Source organism: Petromyzon marinus, chromosome 31 (assembly GCF_048934315.1).
Source record: "Petromyzon marinus isolate PM22_M1 ecotype Great Lakes invasive population chromosome 31, UKy_Petmar_22M1.pri1.0, whole genome shotgun sequence".
In the NCBI taxonomy this organism is placed as follows: domain Eukaryota; kingdom Metazoa; phylum Chordata; class Hyperoartia; order Petromyzontiformes; family Petromyzontidae; genus Petromyzon; species Petromyzon marinus.
The window spans coordinates 3,135,379-3,159,524 of NC_133697.1; the positions used below are offsets into that span (position 1 = coordinate 3,135,379).

Genomic DNA, 24,146 nt, shown 5'->3' on the forward strand with positions numbered 1-24,146 from the left:
GTCTCTATGTGTCTGTGTGTGTCTGTACATATGTCTGTGTCTAACGTCTCTATGTGTCTGTGTGTCTGTACATCTGTCTGTGTTTGAACGTCTCTATGTGTCTGAGTGTGTATGTACATCTGTCTGTGTTTGAACGTCTCTATGCGTCTGTGTGTGTCTGTACATCTGTCTGTGTTTGAACGTCTCTATGTGTCTGTGTGTGTCTGTACATCTGTGTTTGAACGTCTCTATGTGTCTGTATGTCTGTACATCTGTGTCTGAACGTCTCTATGTGTCTGTGTGTCTGTACATGTGTCTGTGTCTGAACGTCTCTATGTGTCTGTGTGTGTCTGTACATCTGTCTGTGTTTGAACGTCTCTGTGTGTCTGTGTGTGTCTGTACATCTGTGTCTGAACGTCTGTATGTGTCTGTACATGTGTCTGAACGTCTCTATGTGTATGTGTGTGTCTGTTCATCTGTCTGTGTTTGAACGTCTGTATGTGTCTGTACATCTGTGTCTGAACGTCTCTATGTGTCTGTGTGTGTCTGTACATCTGTCTGTGTTTGAACGTCTCTATGTGTCTGTGTGTGTCTGTTCATCTGTCTGTGTTTGAACGTCTCCATGTGTCTGTACATCTGTGTCTGAACGTCTCTATGTGTCTGTGTGTGTCTGTACATCTGTCCGTGTTTGAACGTCTCTATGTGTCTGTGTGTGTCTGTACATCTGTCTGTGTTTAAACGTCTCTATGTGTCTGTGTGTGTGTCTGTACATCTGTCCGTGTTTGAACGTCTCTGTGTGTCTGTGTGTGCCTGTACATCTGTCTGTGTTTGAACGTCTCTATGTGTCTGTGTGTGTCTGTACATCTGTCTGTGTTTGAACGTCTCTACGTGTCTGTGTGTATCTGTACATCTGTCTGTGTTTGAACGTCTCTATCGGTCTGTGTGTGTCTCTACATCTGTCTGTGTTTGAACGTCTCTATGTGTCTGTGTGTGTCTGTACATCTGTCTGTGTTTGAACGTCTCTATGTGTCTGTGTGTGTCTGTACATCTGTGTCTAACGTCTCTATGTGTCTGTGTGTGTCTGTACATCTGTCTGTGTTTGAACGTCTCTATGTGTCTGTGTGTGTCTGTTCATCTGTCTGTGTTTGAACGTCTCCATGTGTCTGTACATCTGTGTCTGAACGTCTCTATGTGTCTGTGTGTGTCTGTACATCTGTCCGTGTTTGAACGTCTCTATGTGTCTGTGTGTGTCTGTACATCTGTCTGTGTTTAAACGTCTCTATGTGTCTGTGTGTGTGTCTGTACATCTGTCCGTGTTTGAACGTCTCTGTGTGTCTGTGTGTGCCTGTACATCTGTCTGTGTTTGAACGTCTCTATGTGTCTGTGTGTGTCTGTACATCTGTCTGTGTTTGAACGTCTCTACGTGTCTGTGTGTATCTGTACATCTGTCTGTGTTTGAACGTCTCTATCGGTCTGTGTGTGTCTCTACATCTGTCTGTGTTTGAACGTCTCTATGTGTCTGTGTGTGTCTGTACATCTGTCTGTGTTTGAACGTCTCTATGTGTCTGTGTGTCTGTACATCTGTGTCTGAACGTCTCTATGTGTCTGTGTGTGTCTGTACATGTGTCTGTGTCTGAACGTCTCTATGTGTCTGTGTGTGTCTGTACATCTGTCTGTGTTTGAACGTCTCTGTGTGTCTGTGTGTGTCTGTACATCTGTGTCTGAACGTCTCTATGTGTCTGTACATGTGTCTGAACGTCTCTATGTGTATGTGTGTGTCTGTTCATCTGTCTGTGTTTGAACGTCTGTATGTGTCTGTACATCTGTGTCTGAACGTCTCTATGTGTCTGTGTGTGTCTGTACATCTGTCTGTGTTTGAACGTCTCTATGTGTCTGTGTGTGTCTGTTCATCTGTCTGTGTTTGAACGTCTCTATGTGTCTGTACATCTGTGTCTGAACGTCTCTATGTGTCTGTGTGTGTCTGTACATCTGTCCGTGTTTGAACGTCTCTATGTGTCTGTGTGTGTCTGTACATCTTTCTGTGTTTAAACGTCTCTATGTGTCTGTGTGTGTCTGTACATCTGTCCGTGTTTGAACGTCTCTGTGTTTCTGTGTGTGCCTGTACATCTGTGTTTGAACGTCTCTATGTGTCTGTGTGTCTGTACATCTGTGTCTGAACGTCTCTATGTGTCTGTGTGTGTCTGTACATGTGTCTGTGTCTGAACGTCTCTATGTGTCTGTGTGTGTCTGTACATCTGTCTGTGTTTGAACGTCTCTATATGTCTGTGTGTGTCTGTACATCTGTCTGTGTTTGAACGTCTCTATGTGTCTGTGTGTGTCTGTACATCTGTCTGTGTTTGAACGTCTCTATGTGTCTGTGTGTGTCTGTACATCTGTGTCTAACGTCTCTATGTGTCTGTGTGTGTCTGTACATATGTCTGTGTCTAACGTCTCTATGTGTCTGTGTGTGTCTGTACATGTCTGTGTTTGAACGTCTCTATGTGTCTGTGTGTGTCTGTAAATTTGTCTGTGTTTGAACGTCTCTATGCGTCTGTGTGTGTCTGTACATCTGTCTGTGTTTGAACGTCTCTATGTGTCTGTGTGTGTCTGTACATCTGTGTTTGAACGTCTCTATGTGTCTGTGTGTGTCTGTACATCTGTGTCTGAACGTCTCTATGTGTCTGTGTGTGTCTGTACATCTGTCTGTGTTTGAACGTCTCTATGTGTCTGTGTGTGTCTGTACATGTCTGTGTTTGAACGTCTCTATGTGGCTGTGTGTGTTTGTACATGTGTCTAACGTCTCTATGTGTCTGTGTGTGTCTGTACATCTGTGTCTAACGTCTCTGTGTGTCTGTGTGTGTCTGTACATCTGTCTGTGTTTAAACATCTCTATGTGTCTGTGTGTGTCTGTACATCCGTGTCTAACGTCTCTGTGTGTCTGTGTGTGTCTGTACATCTGTCTGTGTTTGAACGTCTCTACGTGTCTGTGTGTGTCTGTACATCTGTCTGTGTTTGAACGTCTCTATCGGTCTGTGTGTGTCTCTACATCTGTCTGTGTTTGAACGTCTCTATGTGTCTGTGTGTGTCTGTGCATCTGTCTGTGTTTGAACGTCTCTACGTGTCTGTGTGTGTCTGTACATCTGTCTGTGTTTGAACGTCTCTATCGGTCTGTGTGTGTCTCTACATCTGTCTGTGTTTGAACGTCTATATGTGTCTGTGTGTGTCTGTACATCTGTGTCTGAACGTTTCTATGTGTCTGTGTGTCTGTACATGTGTCTGAACGTCTCTATGTGTCTGTGTGTGTCTGTTCATCTGTCTGTGTTTGAACGTCTCTATGTGTCTGTACATCTGTGTCTGAACGTCTCTATGTGTCTGTGTGTGTCTGTACATCTGTCTGTGTTTGAACGTCTCTATGTGTCTGTGTGTGTCTGTTCATCTGTTTGTGTTTGAACGTCTCTATGTGTCTGTGTGTCTGTACATCTGTCTGTGTTTAAACGTCTCTATGTGTCTGTGTGTGTCTGTACATCTGTGTCTAACGTCTCTGTGTGTCTGTGTGTGTCTGTACATCTGTCTGTTTGAACGTCTCTATGTGTCTGTGTGTGTCTATACATCTGTCTGTGTTTGAACGTCTCTATGCGTCTGTGTGTGTCTGTACATCTGTCTGTGTTTGAAAGTCTCTATGTGTCTGTGTGTGTCTGTACATCTGTCTGTGTTTGAACGTCTCTATGTGTCTGTGTGTGTCTGTACATCTGTCTGTGTTTGAACGTCTCTATGCGTCTGTGTGTATGTGTACATCTGTCTGTGTTTGAACGTCTATATGTGTCTGTGTGTCTGTACATCTGTCTGTGTTTGAACGTCTCTATGTGTCTGTGTGTGTCTGTACATCTGTGTCTAACGTCTCTATGTGTCTGTGTGTGTCTGTACATATGTCTGTGTCTAACGTCTCTATGTGTCTGTGTGTCTGTACATCTGTCTGTGTTTGAACGTCTCTATGTGTCTGAGTGTGTATGTACATCTGTCTGTGTTTGAACGTCTCTATGCGTCTGTGTGTGTCTGTACATCTGTCTGTGTTTGAACGTCTCTATGTGTCTGTGTGTGTCTGTACATCTGTGTTTGAACGTCTCTATGTGTCTGTATGTCTGTACATCTGTGTCTGAACGTCTCTATGTGTCTGTGTGTCTGTACATGTGTCTGTGTCTGAACGTCTCTATGTGTCTGTGTGTGTCTGTACATCTGTCTGTGTTTGAACGTCTCTGTGTGTCTGTGTGTGTCTGTACATCTGTGTCTGAACGTCTCTATGTGTCTGTACATGTGTCTGAACGTCTCTATGTGTATGTGTGTGTCTGTTCATCTGTCTGTGTTTGAACGTCTGTATGTGTCTGTACATCTGTGTCTGAACGTCTCTATGTGTCTGTGTGTGTCTGTACATCTGTCTGTGTTTGAACGTCTCTATGTGTCTGTGTGTGTCTGTTCATCTGTCTGTGTTTGAACGTCTCTATGTGTCTGTACATCTGTGTCTGAACGTCTCTATGTGTCTGTGTGTGTCTGTACATCTGTCCGTGTTTGAACGTCTCTATGTGTCTGTGTGTGTCTGTACATCTGTCTGTGTTTAAACGTCTCTATGTGTCTGTGTGTGTCTGTACATCTGTCCGTGTTTGAACGTCTCTGTGTGTCTGTGTGTGCCTGTACATCTGTCTGTGTTTGAACGTCTCTATGTGTCTGTGTGTGTCTGTACATCTGTCTGTGTTTGAACGTCTCTACGTGTCTGTGTGTGTCTGTACATCTGTCTGTGTTTGAACGTCTCTATCGGTCTGTGTGTGTCTCTACATCTGTCTGTGTTTGAACGTCTCTATGTGTCTGTGTGTGTCTGTACATCTGTCTGTGTTTGAACGTCTCTATGTGTCTGTGTGTGTCTGTACATCTGTGTCTAACGTCTCTATGTGTCTGTGTGTGTCTGTACATATGTCTGTGTTTGAACGTCTCTATGTGTCTGAGTGTGTATGTACATCTGTCTGTGTTTGAACGTCTCTATGTGTCTGTGTGTGTCTGTACATCTGTGTTTGAACGTCTCTATGTGTCTGTGTGTCTGTACATCTGTGTCTGAACGTCTCTATGTGTCTGTGTGTGTCTGTACATGTGTCTGTGTCTGAACGTCTCTATGTGTCTGTGTGTGTCTGTACATCTGTCTGTGTTTGAACGTCTCTGTGTGTCTGTGTGTGTCTGTACATCTGTGTCTGAACGTCTCTATGTGTCTGTACATGTGTCTGAACGTCTCTATGTGTATGTGTGTGTCTGTTCATCTGTCTGTGTTTGAACGTCTGTATGTGTCTGTACATCTGTGTCTGAACGTCTCTATGTGTCTGTGTGTGTCTGTACATCTGTCTGTGTTTGAACGTCTCTATGTGTCTGTGTGTGTCTGTTCATCTGTCTGTGTTTGAACGTCTCTATGTGTCTGTACATCTGTGTCTGAACGTCTCTATGTGTCTGTGTGTGTCTGTACATCTGTCCGTGTTTGAACGTCTCTATGTGTCTGTGTGTGTCTGTACATCTTTCTGTGTTTAAACGTCTCTATGTGTCTGTGTGTGTCTGTACATCTGTCCGTGTTTGAACGTCTCTGTGTTTCTGTGTGTGCCTGTACATCTGTCTGTGTTTGAACGTCTCTATGTGTCTGTGTGTGTCTGTACATCTGTCTGTGTTTGAACGTCTCTATGCGTCTGTGTATGTCTGTACATCTGTCTGTGTTTGAACGTCTCTATGTGTCTGTGTGTGTCTGTACATCTGTCTGTGTTTGAACGTCTCTATATGTCTGTGTGTGTCTGTACATCTGTGTTTGAACGTCTCTATGTGTCTGTGTGTCTGTACATCTGTGTCTGAACGTCTCTATGTGTCTGTGTGTGTCTGTACATGTGTCTGTGTCTGAACGTCTCTATGTGTCTGTGTGTGTCTGTACATCTGTCTGTGTTTGAACGTCTCTGTGTGTCTGTGTGTGTCTGTACATCTGTGTCTGAACGTCTCTATGTGTCTGTACATGTGTCTGAACGTCTCTATGTGTATGTGTGTGTCTGTTCATCTGTCTGTGTTTGAACGTCTGTATGTGTCTGTACATCTGTGTCTGAACGTCTCTATGTGTCTGTGTGTGTCTGTACATCTGTCTGTGTTTGAACGTCTCTATGTGTCTGTGTGTGTCTGTTCATCTGTCTGTGTTTGAACGTCTCTATGTGTCTGTACATCTGTGTCTGAACGTCTCTATGTGTCTGTGTGTGTCTGTACATCTGTCCGTGTTTGAACGTCTCTATGTGTCTGTGTGTGTCTGTACATCTGTCTGTGTTTAAACGTCTCTATGTGTCTGTGTGTGTCTGTACATCTGTCCGTGTTTGAACGTCTCTGTGTGTCTGTGTGTGCCTGTACATCTGTCTGTGTTTGAACGTCTCTGTGTGTCTGTTTGTGTCTGTACATCTGTCTGTGTTTGAACGTCTCTATGCGTCTGTGTATGTCTGTACATCTGTCTGTGTTTGAACGTCTCTATGTGTCTGTGTGTGTCTGTACATCTGTCTGTGTTTGAACGTCTCTATATGTCTGTGTGTGTCTGTACATCTGTCTGTGTTTGAACGTCTCTATGCGTCTGTGTGTATCTGTACATCTGTCTGTGTTTGAACGTCTCTATGTGTCTGTGTGTGTCTGTACATCTGTCTGTGTTTTAACGTCTCTATGTGTCTGTGTGTGTCTGTACATCTGTGTCTAACGTCTCTATGTGTCTGTGTGTGTCTGTACATATGTCTGTGTCTAACGTCTCTATGTGTCTGTGTGTGTCTGTACATGTCTGTGTTTGAACGTCTCTATGTGTCTGTGTGTGTCTGTAAATTTGTCTGTGTTTGAACGTCTCTATGCGTCTGTGTGTGTCTGTACATCTGTCTGTGTTTGAACGTCTCTATGTGTCTGTGTGTGTCTGTACATCTGTGTTTGAACGTCTCTATGTGTCTGTGTGTGTCTGTACATCTGTGTCTGAACGTCTCTATGTGTCTGTGTGTGTCTGTACATCTGTCTGTGGTTGAACGTCTCTATGTGTCTGTGTGTGTCTGTACATGTGTCTGAACGTCTCTCTGTGTCTGTGTGTCTGTACATCTGTGTCTGTACGTCTCTATGTGTCCGTGTGTGTCTGTACATGTGTCTGTGTGTGTCTGTACATCTGTCTGTGTCTGAACGTCTCTATGTGTCTGTGTGTGTCTGTACATCTCTGTTTGAACGTCTCTATGTGTCTGTGTGTGTCTGTACATCTGTAGCTGAACGTCTCTATGTGTCTGTGTGTGACTGTACATGTGTCTGAACGTCTCTATTTGTCTGTGTGTATCTGTTCCTCTGTCTGTGTTTGAATGTCTCTATGTGTCTGTACATCTGTGTCTGAACGTCTCTATGTGTCTGTGTGTGTCTGTACATCTGTCTGTGTTTGAACGTCTCTATATGTCTGTGTGTGTCTGTACATCTGTCTGTGTTTAAACGTCTCTATGTGTCTGTGTGTGTCTGTACATCTGTGTGTAACGTCTCTGTGTGTCTGTGTGTTTCTGTACATCTGTCTGTGTTTGAACCTCTCTATGTGTCTGTGTGTGTCTGTACATCTGTGTATAACGTCTCTATGTGTCTGTGTGTGTCTGTACATCTGTCTGTGTTTGTACGTCTCTATGTGCCTGTGGGTGTCTGTACATCTGTGTTTGAACGTCTCTATGTGTCTGTGTTTGTCTGCACATCTGTGTTTGAACGTCTCTATGTGTCTGTGTGTCTCTGCACATCTCTGTCTGAACGTCTCTATGTGTCAGTGTGTATCTGCACATCTGTGTCTGAACAACTCTATGTGTCTGTGTGGTACATCTGTCTGTGTTTGATCGTCTCTATGTGTCTGTGTGTGTCTGCCCATCTGTGTCTGAACGTCTCTATGTGTATGTGTGTGTCTGTACATCTGTCTGTGTTTGAACGTCTCTATGTGTCTGTGTGTGTCTGTACATCTGTGTCTAACGTCTCTATGTGTCTGTGTGTGTCTGTACATCTGTCTGTGTTTGAATGTCTCTATGTGTCTGTATGTCTGTACATCTGTGTCTGAACGTCTCTATGTGTCTGTGTGTGTCTGTACATGTGTCTGTGTCTGAACGTCTCTATGTGTCTGTGTGTCTGTACATCTGTCTGTGTTTGAACGTTTCTGTGTGTCTGTGTGTGTCTGTACATCTGTGTCTGAACGTCTCTATGTGTGTGTGTGTCTGTACATGTGTCTGAACGTCTCTATGTGTCTGTGTGTGTCTGTTCATCTGTCTGTGTTTGAACGTCTCTATGCGTCTGTGTGTATCTGTACATCTGTCTGTGTTTGAACGTCTCTATGTGTCTGTGTGTGTCTGTACATCTGTCTGTGTTTGAACGTCTCTATGTGTCTGTGTGTGTCTGTACATCTGTGTCTAACGTCTCTATGTGTCTGTGTGTGTCTGTACATATGTCTGTGTCTAACGTCTCTATGTGTCTGTGTGTGTCTGTACATGTCTGTGTTTGAACGTCTCTATGTGTCTGTGTGTGTCTGTAAATTTGTCTGTGTTTGAACGTCTCTATGCGTCTGTGTGTGTCTGTACATATGTCTGTGTTTGAACATCTCTATGTGTCTGTGTGTGTCTGTACATCTGTGTTTGAACGTCTCTATGTGTCTGTGTGTGTCTGTACATCTGTGTCTGAACGTCTCTATGTGTCTGTGCGTGTCTGTACATCTGTGTCTGAACGTCTCTATGTGTCCGTGTGTGTCTGTACATGTGTCTGTGTGTGTCTCTACATCTGTCTGTGTCTGAACGTCTCTATGTGTCTGTGTGTGTCTGTACATCTGTGTTTGAACGTCTTTATGTGTCTGTGTGTGTCTGTACATCTGTAGCTGAACGTCTCTATGTGTCTGTGTGTGACTGTACATGTGTCTGAACGTCTCTATTTGTCTGTGTGTGTCTGTTCCTCTGTCTGTGTTTGAACGTCTCTATGTGTCTGTACATCTGTGTCTGAACGTCTCTATGTGTCTGTGTGTGTCTGTACATCTGTCTGTGTTTGAACGTCTCTATATGTCTGTGTGTGTCTGTACATCTGTCTGTGTTTAAACGTCTCTATGTGTCTGTGTGTGTCTGTACATCTGTCTGTGTTTGAACGTCTCTATGTGTCTGTGTGTGTCTGTACATCTGTCTGTGTTTGAACGTCTCTATACGTCCGTGTGTGTCTGTTCATCTGTCTGTGTTTGAACGTCTCTATGTGTCTGTGTGTGTCTGTACATCTGTGTATAACGTCTCTATGTGTCTGTGTCTGTACATCTGTCTGTGTTTGAACGTCTCTATGTGTCTGTGTGTATCTGTACATCTGTCGGTGTTTGAATGTCTCTATGTGTCTGTGTGTGTCTGTACATCTGTCTGTGTTTGAACATCTCTATGTGTCTGTGTGTGTATGTACATCTGTGTATAACGTCTCTATGTGTCTGTGTGTGTCTGTACATCTGTGTCTGAACGTCTCTATGTGTCTGTGTGTGTCTGTACATGTGTCTGTGTCTGAACGTCTCTATGCGTCTGTGTGTCTGTACATCTGTCTGTGTCTGAACATCTCTATGTGTCTGTGTGTGTCTGTACATCTGTGTCTGAACGTCTCTATGTGTCTGTACATGTGTCTGAACGTCTCTATGTGTATGTGTGTGTCTGTTCATCTGTCTGTGTTTGAACGTCTGTATGTGTCTGTACATCTGTGTCTGAACGTCTCTATGTGTCTGTGTGTGTCTGTACATCTGTCTGTGTTTGAACGTCTCTATGTGTCTGTGTGTCTGTTCATCTGTCTGTGTTTGAACGTCTCTATGTGTCTGTACATCTGTGTCTGAACGTCTCTATGTGTCTGTGTGTGTCTGTACATCTGTCCGTGTTTGAACGTCTCTATGTGTCTGTGTGTGTCTGTACATCTGTCTGTGTTTAAACGTCTCTATGTGTCTGTGTGTGTCTGTACATCTGTCCGTGTTTGAACGTCTCTGTGTGTCTGTGTGTGCCTGTACATCTGTCTGTGTTTGAACGTCTCTATGTGTCTGTGTGTGTCTGTACATCTGTCTGTGTTTGAACGTCTCTACGTGTCTGTGTGTGTCTGTACATCTGTCTGTGTTTGAACGTCTCTATCGGTCTGTGTGTGTCTCTACATCTGTCTGTGTTTGAACGTCTCTATGTGTCTGTGTGTGTCTGTACATCTGTCTGTGTTTGAACGTCTCTATGTGTCTGTGTGTGTCTGTACATCTGTGTCTAACGTCTCTATGTGTCTGTGTGTGTCTGTACATATGTCTGTGTTTGAACGTCTCTATGTGTCTGAGTGTGTATGTACATCTGTCTGTGTTTGAACGTCTCTATGTGTCTGTGTGTGTCTGTACATCTGTGTTTGAACGTCTCTATGTGTCTGTGTGTCTGTACATCTGTGTCTGAACGTCTCTATGTGTCTGTGTGTGTCTGTACATGTGTCTGTGTCTGAACGTCTCTATGTGTCTGTGTGTGTCTGTACATCTGTCTGTGTTTGAACGTCTCTGTGTGTCTGTGTGTGTCTGTACATCTGTGTCTGAACGTCTCTATGTGTCTGTACATGTGTCTGAACGTCTCTATGTGTATGTGTGTGTCTGTTCATCTGTCTGTGTTTGAACGTCTGTATGTGTCTGTACATCTGTGTCTGAACGTCTCTATGTGTCTGTGTGTGTCTGTACATCTGTCTGTGTTTGAACGTCTCTATGTGTCTGTGTGTGTCTGTTCATCTGTCTGTGTTTGAACGTCTCTATGTGTCTGTACATCTGTGTCTGAACGTCTCTATGTGTCTGTGTGTGTCTGTACATCTGTCCGTGTTTGAACGTCTCTATGTGTCTGTGTGTGTCTGTACATCTTTCTGTGTTTAAACGTCTCTATGTGTCTGTGTGTGTCTGTACATCTGTCCGTGTTTGAACGTCTCTGTGTTTCTGTGTGTGCCTGTACATCTGTCTGTGTTTGAACGTCTCTATGTGTCTGTGTGTGTCTGTACATCTGTCTGTGTTTGAACGTCTCTATGCGTCTGTGTATGTCTGTACATCTGTCTGTGTTTGAACGTCTCTATGTGTCTGTGTGTGTCTGTACATCTGTCTGTGTTTGAACGTCTCTATATGTCTGTGTGTGTCTGTACATCTGTGTTTGAACGTCTCTATGTGTCTGTGTGTCTGTACATCTGTGTCTGAACGTCTCTATGTGTCTGTGTGTGTCTGTACATGTGTCTGTGTCTGAACGTCTCTATGTGTCTGTGTGTGTCTGTACATCTGTCTGTGTTTGAACGTCTCTGTGTGTCTGTGTGTGTCTGTACATCTGTGTCTGAACGTCTCTATGTGTCTGTACATGTGTCTGAACGTCTCTATGTGTATGTGTGTGTCTGTTCATCTGTCTGTGTTTGAACGTCTGTATGTGTCTGTACATCTGTGTCTGAACGTCTCTATGTGTCTGTGTGTGTCTGTACATCTGTCTGTGTTTGAACGTCTCTATGTGTCTGTGTGTGTCTGTTCATCTGTCTGTGTTTGAACGTCTCTATGTGTCTGTACATCTGTGTCTGAACGTCTCTATGTGTCTGTGTGTGTCTGTACATCTGTCCGTGTTTGAACGTCTCTATGTGTCTGTGTGTGTCTGTACATCTGTCTGTGTTTAAACGTCTCTATGTGTCTGTGTGTGTCTGTACATCTGTCCGTGTTTGAACGTCTCTGTGTGTCTGTGTGTGCCTGTACATCTGTCTGTGTTTGAACGTCTCTGTGTGTCTGTTTGTGTCTGTACATCTGTCTGTGTTTGAACGTCTCTATGCGTCTGTGTATGTCTGTACATCTGTCTGTGTTTGAACGTCTCTATGTGTCTGTGTGTGTCTGTACATCTGTCTGTGTTTGAACGTCTCTATATGTCTGTGTGTGTCTGTACATCTGTCTGTGTTTGAACGTCTCTATGCGTCTGTGTGTATCTGTACATCTGTCTGTGTTTGAACGTCTCTATGTGTCTGTGTGTGTCTGTACATCTGTCTGTGTTTGAACGTCTCTATGTGTCTGTGTGTGTCTGTACATCTGTGTCTAACGTCTCTATGTGTCTGTGTGTGTCTGTACATATGTCTGTGTCTAACGTCTCTATGTGTCTGTGTGTGTCTGTACATGTCTGTGTTTGAACGTCTCTATGTGTCTGTGTGTGTCTGTAAATTTGTCTGTGTTTGAACGTCTCTATGCGTCTGTGTGTGTCTGTACATCTGTCTGTGTTTGAACGTCTCTATGTGTCTGTGTGTGTCTGTACATCTGTGTTTGAACGTCTCTATGTGTCTGTGTGTGTCTGTACATCTGTGTCTGAACGTCTCTATGTGTCTGTGTGTGTCTGTACATCTGTCTGTGGTTGAACGTCTCTATGTGTCTGTGTGTGTCTGTACATGTGTCTGAACGTCTCTCTGTGTCTGTGTGTCTGTACATCTGTGTCTGTACGTCTCTATGTGTCCGTGTGTGTCTGTACATGTGTCTGTGTGTGTCTGTACATCTGTCTGTGTCTGAACGTCTCTATGTGTCTGTGTGTGTCTGTACATCTCTGTTTGAACGTCTCTATGTGTCTGTGTGTGTCTGTACATCTGTAGCTGAACGTCTCTATGTGTCTGTGTGTGACTGTACATGTGTCTGAACGTCTCTATTTGTCTGTGTGTATCTGTTCCTCTGTCTGTGTTTGAATGTCTCTATGTGTCTGTACATCTGTGTCTGAACGTCTCTATGTGTCTGTGTGTGTCTGTACATCTGTCTGTGTTTGAACGTCTCTATATGTCTGTGTGTGTCTGTACATCTGTCTGTGTTTAAACGTCTCTATGTGTCTGTGTGTGTCTGTACATCTGTGTGTAACGTCTCTGTGTGTCTGTGTGTTTCTGTACATCTGTCTGTGTTTGAACGTCTCTATGTGTCTGTGTGTGTCTGTACATCTGTCTGTGTTTGAACGTCTCTATGCGTCTGTGTTTGAACCTCTCTATGTGTCTGTGTGTGTCTGTACATCTGTGTATAACGTCTCTATGTGTCTGTGTGTGTCTGTACATCTGTCTGTGTTTGTACGTCTCTATGTGCCTGTGGGTGTCTGTACATCTGTGTTTGAACGTCTCTATGTGTCTGTGTTTGTCTGCACATCTGTGTTTGAACGTCTCTATGTGTCTGTGTATCTCTGCACATCTCTGTCTGAACGTCTCTATGTGTCTGTGTGTATCTGCACATCTGTGTCTGAACAACTCTATGTGTCTGTGTGGTACATCTGTCTGTGTTTGATCGTCTCTATGTGTCTGTGTGTGTCTGCCCATCTGTGTCTGAACGTCTCTATGTGTATGTGTGTGTCTGTACATCTGTCTGTGTTTGAACGTCTCTATGTGTCTGTGTGTGTCTGTACATCTGTGTCTAACGTATATATGTGTCTGTGTGTGTCTGTACATCTGTCTGTGTTTGAATGTCTCTATGTGTCTGTATGTCTGTACATCTGTGTCTGAACGTCTCTATGTGTCTGTGTGTGTCTGTACATGTGTCTGTGTCTGAACGTCTCTATGTGTCTGTGTGTCTGTACATCTGTCTGTGTTTGAACGTTTCTGTGTGTCTGTGTGTGTCTGTACATCTGTGTCTGAACGTCTCTATGTGTGTGTGTGTCTGTACATGTGTCTGAACGTCTCTATGTGTCTGTGTGTGTCTGTTCATCTGTCTGTGTTTGAACGTCTCTATGCGTCTGTGTGTATCTGTACATCTGTCTGTGTTTGAACGTCTCTATGTGTCTGTGTGTGTCTGTACATCTGTCTGTGTTTGAACGTCTCTATGTGTCTGTGTGTGTCTGTACATCTGTGTCAAACGTCTCTATGTGTCTGTGTGTGTCTGTACATATGTCTGTGTCTAACGTCTCTATGTGTCTGTGTGTGTCTGTACATGTATGTGTTTGAACGTCTCTATGTGTCTGTGTGTGTCTGTAAATTTGTCTGTGTTTGAACGTCTCTATGCGTCTGTGTGTGTCTGTACATATGTCTGTGTTTGAACATCTCTATGTGTCTGTGTGTGTCTGTACATCTGTGTTTGAACGTCTCTATGTGTCTGTGTGTGTCTGTACATCTGTGTCTGAACGTCTCTATGTGTCTGTGTGTGTCTGTACATCTGTGTCTGAACGTCTCTATGTGTCCGTGTGTGTCTGTACATGTGTCTGTGTGTGTCTCTACATCTGTCTGTGTCTGAACGTCTCTATGTGTCTGTGTGTGTCTGTACATCTGTGTTTGAACGTCTTTATGTGTCTGTGTGTGTCTGTACATCTGTAGCTGAACGTCTCTATGTGTCTGTGTGTGACTGTACATGTGTCTGAACGTCTCTATTTGTCTGTGTGTGTCTGTTCCTCTGTCTGTGTTTGAACGTCTCTATGTGTCTGTACATCTGTGTCTGAACGTCTCTATGTGTCTGTGTGTGTCTGTACATCTGTCTGTGTTTGAACGTCTCTATATGTCTGTGTGTGTCTGTACATCTGTCTGTGTTTAAACGTCTCTATGTGTCTGTGTGTGTCTGTACATCTGTCTGTGTTTGAACGTCTCTATGTGTCTGTGTGTGTCTGTACATCTGTCTGTGTTTGAACGTCTCTATACGTCCGTGTGTGTCTGTTCATCTGTCTGTGTTTGAACGTCTCTATGTGTCTGTGTGTGTCTGTACATCTGTGTATAACGTCTCTATGTGTCTGTGTCTGTACATCTGTCTGTGTTTGAACGTCTCTATGTGTCTGTGTGTATCTGTACATCTGTCGGTGTTTGAATGTCTCTATGTGTCTGTGTGTGTCTGTACATCTGTCTGTGTTTGAACATCTCTATGTGTCTGTGTGTGTATGTACATCTGTGTATAACGTCTCTATGTGTCTGTGTGTGTCTGTACATCTGTGTCTGAACGTCTCTATGTGTCTGTGTGTGTCTGTACATGTGTCTGTGTCTGAACGTCTCTATGCCTCTGTGTGTCTGTACATCTGTCTGTGTCTGAACATCTCTATGTGTCTGTGTGTGTCTGTACATCTGTGTTTGAACGTCTCTATGTGTCTGTGTGTGTCTGTACATCTGTGTCTGAACGTCTCTATGTGTCTGTTTGTGTCTGTACATGTGTCTGAACGTCTCTATGTGTCTGTGTGTGTCTGTTCATCTGTCTGTGTTTGAACGTCTCTATGTGTCTGTACATCTGTGTTTGAACGTCTCTATGTGTCTGTGTGTGTCTGTACATCTGTCTGTGTTTGAACGTCTCTATGCGTCTGTGTGTATGTGTACATCTGTCTGTGTTTGAACGTCTATATGTGTCTGTGTGTCTGTACATCTGTCTGTGTTTGAACGTCTCTATGTGTCTGTGTGTGTCTGTACATCTGTGTCTAACGTCTCTATGTGTCTGTGTGTGTCTGTACATATGTCTGTGTCTAACGTCTCTATGTGTCTGTGTGTCTGTACATCTGTCTGTGTTTGAACGTCTCTATGTGTCTGAGTGTGTATGTACATCTGTCTGTGTTTGAACGTCTCTATGCGTCTGTGTGTGTCTGTACATCTGTCTGTGTTTGAACGTCTCTATGTGTCTGTGTGTGTCTGTACATCTGTGTTTGAACGTCTCTATGTGTCTGTATGTCTGTACATCTGTGTCTGAACGTCTCTATGTGTCTGTGTGTCTGTACATGTGTCTGTGTCTGAACGTCTCTATGTGTCTGTGTGTGTCTGTACATCTGTCTGTGTTTGAACGTCTCTGTGTGTCTGTGTGTGTCTGTACATCTGTGTCTGAACGTCTCTATGTGTCTGTACATGTGTCTGAACGTCTCTATGTGTATGTGTGTGTCTGTTCATCTGTCTGTGTTTGAACGTCTGTATGTGTCTGTACATCTGTGTCTGAACGTCTCTATGTGTCTGTGTGTGTCTGTACATCTGTCTGTGTTTGAACGTCTCTATGTGTCTGTGTGTGTCTGTTCATCTGTCTGTGTTTGAACGTCTCTATGTGTCTGTACATCTGTGTCTGAACGTCTCTATGTGTCTGTGTGTGTCTGTACATCTGTCCGTGTTTGAACGTCTCTATGTGTCTGTGTGTGTCTGTACATCTGTCTGTGTTTAAACGTCTCTATGTGTCTGTGTGTGTCTGTACATCTGTCCGTGTTTGAACGTCTCTGTGTGTCTGTGTGTGCCTGTACATCTGTCTGTGTTTGAACGTCTCTATGTGTCTGTGTGTGTCTGTACATCTGTCTGTGTTTGAACGTCTCTACGTGTCTGTGTGTGTCTGTACATCTGTCTGTGTTTGAACGTCTCTATCGGTCTGTGTGTGTCTCTACATCTGTCTGTGTTTGAACGTCTCTATGTGTCTGTGTGTGTCTGTACATCTGTCTGTGTTTGAACGTCTCTATGTGTCTGTGTGTGTCTGTACATCTGTGTCTAACGTCTCTATGTGTCTGTGTGTGTCTGTACATATGTCTGTGTTTGAACGTCTCTATGTGTCTGAGTGTGTATGTACATCTGTCTGTGTTTGAACGTCTCTATGTGTCTGTGTGTGTCTGTACATCTGTGTTTGAACGTCTCTATGTGTCTGTGTGTCTGTACATCTGTGTCTGAACGTCTCTATGTGTCTGTGTGTGTCTGTACATGTGTCTGTGTCTGAACGTCTCTATGTGTCTGTGTGTGTCTGTACATCTGTCTGTGTTTGAACGTCTCTGTGTGTCTGTGTGTGTCTGTACATCTGTGTCTGAACGTCTCTATGTGTCTGTACATGTGTCTGAACGTCTCTATGTGTATGTGTGTGTCTGTTCATCTGTCTGTGTTTGAACGTCTGTATGTGTCTGTACATCTGTGTCTGAACGTCTCTATGTGTCTGTGTGTGTCTGTACATCTGTCTGTGTTTGAACGTCTCTATGTGTCTGTGTGTGTCTGTTCATCTGTCTGTGTTTGAACGTCTCTATGTGTCTGTACATCTGTGTCTGAACGTCTCTATGTGTCTGTGTGTGTCTGTACATCTGTCCGTGTTTGAACGTCTCTATGTGTCTGTGTGTGTCTGTACATCTTTCTGTGTTTAAACGTCTCTATGTGTCTGTGTGTGTCTGTACATCTGTCCGTGTTTGAACGTCTCTGTGTTTCTGTGTGTGCCTGTACATCTGTCTGTGTTTGAACGTCTCTATGTGTCTGTGTGTGTCTGTACATCTGTCTGTGTTTGAACGTCTCTATGCGTCTGTGTATGTCTGTACATCTGTCTGTGTTTGAACGTCTCTATGTGTCTGTGTGTGTCTGTACATCTGTCTGTGTTTGAACGTCTCTATATGTCTGTGTGTGTCTGTACATCTGTGTTTGAACGTCTCTATGTGTCTGTGTGTCTGTACATCTGTGTCTGAACGTCTCTATGTGTCTGTGTGTGTCTGTACATGTGTCTGTGTCTGAACGTCTCTATGTGTCTGTGTGTGTCTGTACATCTGTCTGTGTTTGAACGTCTCTGTGTGTCTGTGTGTGTCTGTACATCTGTGTCTGAACGTCTCTATGTGTCTGTACATGTGTCTGAACGTCTCTATGTGTATGTGTGTGTCTGTTCATCTGTCTGTGTTTGAACGTCTGTATGTGTCTGTACATCTGTGTCTGAACGTCTCTATGTGTCTGTGTGTGTCTGTACATCTGTCTGTGTTTGAACGTCTCTATGTGTCTGTGTGTGTCTGTTCATCTGTCTGTGTTTGAACGTCTCTATGTGTCTGTACATCTGTGTCTGAACGTCTCTATGTGTCTGTGTGTGTCTGTACATCTGTCCGTGTTTGAACGTCTCTATGTGTCTGTGTGTGTCTGTACATCTGTCTGTGTTTAAACGTCTCTATGTGTCTGTGTGTGTCTGTACATCTGTCCGTGTTTGAACGTCTCTGTGTGTCTGTGTGTGCCTGTACATCTGTCTGTGTTTGAACGTCTCTGTGTGTCTGTTTGTGTCTGTACATCTGTCTGTGTTTGAACGTCTCTATGCGTCTGTGTATGTCTGTACATCTGTCTGTGTTTGAACGTCTCTATGTGTCTGTGTGTGTCTGTACATCTGTCTGTGTTTGAACGTCTCTATATGTCTGTGTGTGTCTGTACATCTGTCTGTGTTTGAACGTCTCTATGCGTCTGTGTGTATCTGTACATCTGTCTGTGTTTGAACGTCTCTATGTGTCTGTGTGTGTCTGTACATCTGTCTGTGTTTGAACGTCTCTATGTGTCTGTGTGTGTCTGTACATCTGTGTCTAACGTCTCTATGTGTCTGTGTGTGTCTGTACATATGTCTGTGTCTAACGTCTCTATGTGTCTGTGTGTGTCTGTACATGTCTGTGTTTGAACGTCTCTATGTGTCTGTGTGTGTCTGTAAATTTGTCTGTGTTTGAACGTCTCTATGCGTCTGTGTGTGTCTGTACATCTGTCTGTGTTTGAACGTCTCTATGTGTCTGTGTGTGTCTGTACATCTGTGTTTGAACGTCTCTATGTGTCTGTGTGTGTCTGTACATCTGTGTCTGAACGTCTCTATGTGTCTGTGTGTGTCTGTACATCTGTCTGTGGTTGAACGTCTCTATGTGTCTGTGTGTGTCTGTACATGTGTCTGAACGTCTCTCTGTGTCTGTGTGTCTGTACATCTGTGTCTGTACGTCTCTATGTGTCCGTGTGTGTCTGTACATGTGTCTGTGTGTGTCTGTACATCTGTCTGTGTCTGAACGTCTCTATGTGTCTGTGTGTGTCTGTACATCTCTGTTTGAACGTCTCTATGTGTCTGTGTGTGTCTGTACATCTGTAGCTGAACGTCTCTATGTGTCTGTGTGTGACTGTACATGTGTCTGAACGTCTCTATTTGTCTGTGTGTATCTGTTCCTCTGTCTGTGTTTGAATGTCTCTATGTGTCTGTACATCTGTGTCTGAACGTCTCTATGTGTCTGTGTGTGTCTGTACATCTGTCTGTGTTTGAACGTCTCTATATGTCTGTGTGTGTCTGTACATCTGTCTGTGTTTAAACGTCTCTATGTGTCTGTGTGTGTCTGTACATCTGTGTGTAACGTCTCTGTGTGTCTGTGTGTTTCTGTACATCTGTCTGTGTTTGAACCTCTCTATGTGTCTGTGTGTGTCTGTACATCTGTGTATAACGTCTCTATGTGTCTGTGTGTGTCTGTACATCTGTCTGTGTTTGTACGTCTCTATGTGCCTGTGGGTGTCTGTACATCTGTGTTTGAACGTCTCTATGTGTCTGTGTTTGTCTGCACATCTGTGTTTGAACGTCTCTATGTGTCTGTGTGTCTCTGCACATCTCTGTCTGAACGTCTCTATGTGTCAGTGTGTATCTGCACATCTGTGTCTGAACAACTCTATGTGTCTGTGTGGTACATCTGTCTGTGTTTGATCGTCTCTATGTGTCTGTGTCTGTCTGCCCATCTGTGTCTGAACGTCTCTATGTGTATGTGTGTGTCTGTACATCTGTCTGTGTTTGAACGTCTCTATGTGTCTGTGTGTGTCTGTACATCTGTGTCTAACGTCTCTATGTGTCTGTGTGTGTCTGTACATCTGTCTGTGTTTGAATGTCTCTATGTGTCTGTATGTCTGTACATCTGTGTCTGAACGTCTCTATGTGTCTGTGTGTGTCTGTACATGTGTCTGTGTCTGAACGTCTCTATGTGTCTGTGTGTCTGTACATCTGTCTGTGTTTGAACGTTTCTGTGTGTCTGTGTGTGTCTGTACATCTGTGTCTGAACGTCTCTATGTGTGTGTGTGTCTGTACATGTGTCTGAACGTCTCTATGTGTCTGTGTGTGTCTGTTCATCTGTCTGTGTTTGAACGTCTCTATGCGTCTGTGTGTATCTGTACATCTGTCTGTGTTTGAACGTCTCTATGTGTCTGTGTGTGTCTGTACATCTGTCTGTGTTTGAACGTCTCTATGTGTCTGTGTGTGTCTGTACATCTGTGTCTAACGTCTCTATGTGTCTGTGTGTGTCTGTACATATGTCTGTGTCTAACGTCTCTATGTGTCTGTGTGTGTCTGTACATGTCTGTGTTTGAACGTCTCTATGTGTCTGTGTGTGTCTGTAAATTTGTCTGTGTTTGAACGTCTCTATGCGTCTGTGTGTGTCTGTACATATGTCTGTGTTTGAACATCTCTATGTGTCTGTGTGTGTCTGTACATCTGTGTTTGAACGTCTCTATGTGTCTGTGTGTGTCTGTACATCTGTGTCTGAACGTCTCTATGTGTCTGTGTGTGTCTGTACATCTGTGTCTGAACGTCTCTATGTGTCCGTGTGTGTCTGTACATGTGTCTGTGTGTGTCTCTACATCTGTCTGTGTCTGAACGTCTCTATGTGTCTGTGTGTGTCTGTACATCTGTGTTTGAACGTCTTTATGTGTCTGTGTGTGTCTGTACATCTGTAGCTGAACGTCTCTATGTGTCTGTGTGTGACTGTACATGTGTCTGAACGTCTCTATTTGTCTGTGTGTGTCTGTTCCTCTGTCTGTGTTTGAACGTCTCTATGTGTCTGTACATCTGTGTCTGAACGTCTCTATGTGTCTGTGTGTGTCTGTACATCTGTCTGTGTTTGAACGTCTCTATATGTCTGTGTGTGTCTGTACATCTGTCTGTGTTTAAACGTCTCTATGTGTCTGTGTGTGTCTGTACATCTGTCTGTGTTTGAACGTCTCTATGTGTCTGTGTGTGTCTGTACATCTGTCTGTGTTTGAACGTCTCTATACGTCCGTGTGTGTCTGTTCATCTGTCTGTGTTTGAACGTCTCTATGTGTCTGTGTGTGTCTGTACATCTGTGTATAACGTCTCTATGTGTCTGTGTCTGTACATCTGTCTGTGTTTGAACGTCTCTATGTGTCTGTGTGTATCTGTACATCTGTCGGTGTTTGAATGTCTCTATGTGTCTGTGTGTGTCTGTACATCTGTCTGTGTTTGAACATCTCTATGTGTCTGTGTGTGTATGTACATCTGTGTATAACGTCTCTATGTGTCTGTGTGTGTCTGTACATCTGTGTCTGAACGTCTCTATGTGTCTGTGTGTGTCTGTACATGTGTCTGTGTCTGAACGTCTCTATGCGTCTGTGTGTCTGTACATCTGTCTGTGTCTGAACATCTCTATGTGTCTGTGTGTGTCTGTACATCTGTGTCTGAACGTCTCTATGTGTCTGTACATGTGTCTGAACGTCTCTATGTGTATGTGTGTGTCTGTTCATCTGTCTGTGTTTGAACGTCTGTATGTGTCTGTACATCTGTGTCTGAACGTCTCTATGTGTCTGTGTGTGTCTGTACATCTGTCTGTGTTTGAACGTCTCTATGTGTCTGTGTGTCTGTTCATCTGTCTGTGTTTGAACGTCTCTATGTGTCTGTACATCTGTGTCTGAACGTCTCTATGTGTCTGTGTGTGTCTGTACATCTGTCCGTGTTTGAACGTCTCTATGTGTCTGTGTGTGTCTGTACATCTGTCTGTGTTTAAACGTCTCTATGTGTCTGTGTGTGTCTGTACATCTGTCCGTGTTTGAACGTCTCTGTGTGTCTGTGTGTGCCTGTACATCTGTCTGTGTTTGAACGTCTCTATGTGTCTGTGTGTGTCTGTACATCTGTCTGTGTTTGAACGTCTCTACGTGTCTGTGTGTGTCTGTACATCTGTCTGTGTTTGAACGTCTCTATCGGTCTGTGTGTGTCTCTACATCTGTCTGTGTTTGAACGTCTCTATGTGTCTGTGTGTGTCTGTACATCTGTCTGTGTTTGAACGTCTCTATGTGTCTGTGTGTGTCTGTACATCTGTGTCTAACGTCTCTATGTGTCTGTGTGTGTCTGTACATATGTCTGTGTTTGAACGTCTCTATGTGTCTGAGTGTGTATGTACATCTGTCTGTGTTTGAACGTCTCTATGTGTCTGTGTGTGTCTGTACATCTGTGTTTGAACGTCTCTATGTTTCTGTGTGTCTGTACATCTGTGTCTGAACGTCTCTATGTGTCTGTGTGTGTCTGTACATGTGTCTGTGTCTGAACGTCTCTATGTGTCTGTGTGTGTCTGTACATCTGTCTGTGTTTGAACGTCTCTGTGTGTCTGTGTGTGTCTGTACATCTGTGTCTGAACGTCTCTATGTGTCTGTACATGTGTCTGAACGTCTCTATGTGTATGTGTGTGTCTGTTCATCTGTCTGTGTTTGAACGTCTGTATGTGTCTGTACATCTGTGTCTGAACGTCTCTATGTGTCTGTGTGTGTCTGTACATCTGTCTGTGTTTGAACGTCTCTATGTGTCTGTGTGTGTCTGTTCATCTGTCTGTGTTTGAACGTCTCTATGTGTCTGTACATCTGTGTCTGAACGTCTCTATGTGTCTGTGTGTGTCTGTACATCTGTCCGTGTTTGAACGTCTCTATGTGTCTGTGTGTGTCTGTACATCTTTCTGTGTTTAAACGTCTCTATGTGTCTGTGTGTGTCTGTACATCTGTCCGTGTTTGAACGTCTCTGTGTTTCTGTGTGTGCCTGTACATCTGTCTGTGTTTGAACGTCTCTATGTGTCTGTGTGTGTCTGTACATCTGTCTGTGTTTGAACGTCTCTATGCGTCTGTGTATGTCTGTACATCTGTCTGTGTTTGAACGTCTCTATGTGTCTGTGTGTGTCTGTACATCTGTCTGTGTTTGAACGTCTCTATATGTCTGTGTGTGTCTGTACATCTGTGTTTGAACGTCTCTATGTGTCTGTGTGTCTGTACATCTGTGTCTGAACGTCTCTATGTGTCTGTGTGTGTCTGTACATGTGTCTGTGTCTGAACGTCTCTATGTGTCTGTGTGTGTCTGTACATCTGTCTGTGTTTGAACGTCTCTGTGTGTCTGTGTGTGTCTGTACATCTGTGTCTGAACGTCTCTATGTGTCTGTACATGTGTCTGAACGTCTCTATGTGTATGTGTGTGTCTGTTCATCTGTCTGTGTTTGAACGTCTGTATGTGTCTGTACATCTGTGTCTGAACGTCTCTATGTGTCTGTGTGTGTCTGTACATCTGTCTGTGTTTGAACGTCTCTATGTGTCTGTGTGTGTCTGTTCATCTGTCTGTGTTTGAACGTCTCTATGTGTCTGTACATCTGTGTCTGAACGTCTCTATGTGTCTGTGTGTGTCTGTACATCTTTCCGTGTTTGAACGTCTCTATGTGTCTGTGTGTGTCTGTACATCTGTCTGTGTTTAAACGTCTCTATGTGTCTGTGTGTGTCTGTACATCTGTCCGTGTTTGAACGTCTCTGTGTGTCTGTGTGTGCCTGTACATCTGTCTGTGTTTGAACGTCTCTGTGTGTCTGTTTGTGTCTGTACATCTGTCTGTGTTTGAACGTCTCTATGCGTCTGTGTATGTCTGTACATCTGTCTGTGTTTGAACGTCTCTATGTGTCTGTGTGTGTCTGTACATCTGTCTGTGTTTGAACGTCTCTATATGTCTGTGTGTGTCTGTACATCTGTCTGTGTTTGAACGTCTCTATGCGTCTGTGTGTATCTGTACATCTGTCTGTGTTTGAACGTCTCTATGTGTCTGTGTGTGTCTGTACATCTGTCTGTGTTTGAACGTCTCTATGTGTCTGTGTGTGTCTGTACATCTGTGTCTAACGTCTCTATGTGTCTGTGTGTGTCTGTACATATGTCTGTGTCTAACGTCTCTATGTGTCTGTGTGTGTCTGTACATGTCTGTGTTTGAACGTCTCTATGTGTCTGTGTGTGTCTGTAAATTTGTCTGTGTTTGAACGTCTCTATGCGTCTGTGTGTGTCTGTACATCTGTCTGTGTTTGAACGTCTCTATGTGTCTGTGTGTGTCTGTACATCTGTGTTTGAACGTCTCTATGTGTCTGTGTGTGTCTGTACATCTGTGTCTGAACGTCTCTATGTGTCTGTGTGTGTCTGTACATCTGTCTGTGGTTGAACGTCTCTATGTGTCTGTGTGTGTCTGTACATGTGTCTGAACGTCTCTCTGTGTCTGTGTGTCTGTACATCTGTGTCTGTACGTCTCTATGTGTCCGTGTGTGTCTGTACATGTGTCTGTGTGTGTCTGTACATCTGTCTGTGTCTGAACGTCTCTATGTGTCTGTGTGTGTCTGTACATCTCTGTTTGAACGTCTCTATGTGTCTGTGTGTGTCTGTACATCTGTAGCTGAACGTCTCTATGTGTCTGTGTGTGACTGTACATGTGTCT

At 43.7% G+C, this 24,146-nt stretch overlaps 1 protein-coding gene and 1 long non-coding RNA gene across 2 annotated transcripts in view; one reads left to right on the forward strand and one right to left on the reverse strand.

The window, feature by feature from the left end:
* LOC116947656 (synaptosomal-associated protein 25-like) overlaps nucleotides 1-24,146 on the forward strand; it is a 55,619-nt gene that overhangs the window by 15,408 nt on the left and 16,065 nt on the right. The gene's annotated exons all lie outside the window — the stretch shown is intronic.
* Nucleotides 1-24,146, reverse strand: part of LOC142929569 (uncharacterized) — a 37,436-nt gene that overhangs the window by 4,111 nt on the left and 9,179 nt on the right. Inside the window, exon 1 of the long non-coding RNA XR_012945707.1 lies at nucleotides 1-24,146. This exon is cut by the window's right edge and continues 9,179 nt beyond it. This is a non-coding gene — a long non-coding RNA (uncharacterized LOC142929569).